Source organism: Pollicipes pollicipes, unplaced genomic scaffold (genome assembly GCF_011947565.3).
Source record: "Pollicipes pollicipes isolate AB1234 unplaced genomic scaffold, Ppol_2.1 Scaffold_3087;HRSCAF=3621_pilon_pilon_pilon, whole genome shotgun sequence".
NCBI classification, from domain to species: Eukaryota; Metazoa; Arthropoda; class Thecostraca; order Pollicipedomorpha; family Pollicipedidae; genus Pollicipes; species Pollicipes pollicipes.
The window spans coordinates 5,036,016-5,038,153 of record NW_023596225.1 but is presented as its reverse complement, the minus strand read 5'-3'; positions in this window follow the sequence as shown (position 1 = coordinate 5,038,153).

Genomic DNA, 2,138 nt, shown 5'->3' with positions numbered 1-2,138 from the left:
ACAACGCGGAGTGACATAAATCTAAAACTTACACAGATCACAGTTGTAGCTGTTTTTTTAGTTAACGTGCGGTCTGGGCACAAAACATCCGTTACAGTCGACGTGTCATCATTTATAAGACTATACGAAGCATAACCCAAGCTACATGATGTATCCTGCCAACACCCAGTCATACTGGCAACATCCGGCTGAATATTCTTTTGATGTATCCCTTGTAATCACCCAGATTACATGAAACAATTAAGTTATTGTAATTGCTACAATCGTTTTAAAGAAATGGCAACAATCATAGGAAAACGCTTCAAAACAAAAGCCAGGCCAGCCTCCCTTGAAACGGTTTCGAGTTAATGGTCCACAGTGCTGCTCGAGCGTGGTCGCGGTATGTTGCAAATTAAAGAAAGACATATATATGTCTCAAAAATAATATGAGCATGAGCAGCAATCAGAGTCGACAGGAATGGGGGTGAGTGCGGCTGCTCCGGCTCCCGTGACGCTGTTTTGCTGGGGGAGACGACATTGCCCTCAGTTAACCTCCACGCGTCGCTCTGGATGTTAGGCTGAAGGTTGGTGAGGGTTCACGAACTTACGCCGTGGTCGTAGTGTGAACTGAACTATTCTACAGAGCTCCTGAGCAGCGTCAGCGAAGGTTCACGAACTTACGCCGTGGTCGTAGTGTGAACCGAACTATTCTACAGAGCTCCTGAGCAGCGTCAGCGAGGGTTCACGAAATTACGCCGTGGTCGTAGTGTGAACCGAACTATTCTACAGAGCTCCTGAACAGCGTCAGCGAGGGTTCACAAACTTACGCCGTGGTCGTAGTGTGAAACCGAACTATTCTACAGAGCTCCTGAGCAGCGTCAGCGAGGGTTCACGAACTTACGCCGTGGTCGTAGTGTGAACCGAACTATTCTACAGAGCTCCTGAGCAGCGTCATTCCAGCCGGCATGTGTTCAGAGCGAGCACAACTGAGATAGTTCCACGAAGATTTACAACGTCGGTGTCTTACTCAATCGTGTATGAGCACGCAGTCTCGGAGCATGACCATTTCGTCGCGTTTAGTGCCGTGCGCCACATGAACAGCGCTGTCGCCCAACGACAACGCCCCGGCGAACACTCCGTGAGCGGTGCCTCGGCCACGTGACTGGGATGCGTCGGCCGTCGCTGCCGGGCGAACGAAGCGCCGACAGCGCGCGCGTTTGCCGGCGGACTCTTGCGAACTAGTGATTTACGTAGTTGACGCTAGATGACAATTGCTGTCGGATCGCTCTTTGTAGCCCGATTGATTTGGCTTGGTTCTGTATACCACAGGCAAGGCGGGGGGAGGGGGAGACGGTCCAGAGGTTAGGCTCCCTTACATTTGTTTGTTAAGTTATTCCTTTGCATAATTGGTTTACGCCCGAGCGGGAAACATCAGTGTGATGCGTTCTTACAGAGCTCCGATTCCTCCTCCCCCTTAAAATCCTGGCTGCGTCTCTGCGGCGTAGGATGACAACACGTGTGGGAATTATCTTATCTGGCGTCATTTGCTCCGATTCAACCCTTACAATTGTGGCTCTGGCTCTATAAATGGGTGAGATGTGCTTCGCATCATGCATTCCCTTTCTCGTGAGCTTCACAAACCTCGGTCCCGCCGTTCTTGTGGTGCTGTCAGCAAAGCCCCCTGCCCCTCTGTGCTTGCTCACCGCGTCACCCTGATACTCGCAACTCCGGGGCAGCTGCGGCCGTTAGTCATGAGGCGCGCCTTGGCGGAAGCTCCGGGCGAAGTCTCACAAGATGTCAAGGCAAACCTCAATTAGGCCAAAATAGGGATTCCTCCCCGAATTTGTTATCTCATCTTTCTCAGGGCTGGGAGAGAGGGGGAAGCCTCCGAGCTGAATAGGAAACTCCACTACTGCTGGGCCCGCCAGAGTGTCCATCTTAACCGCAAAGACGGATCTCTGCACGGGATGAGGGTCAACAGTCGAGACCCCCCCCCCCCCCCCCCCCCCAGATGGGTATAGTATTGCCCCAACACTCCCTTTCGCTTCAGCCCTTTAGCTCTGAAATGGCCATCGCTGACCGAGAGGGCTTCAATACCAATCAACCAAATCAAACCAGCAGAACTCGACGCGTCGGCTGGAAAACGCTCCTGAAGCGGT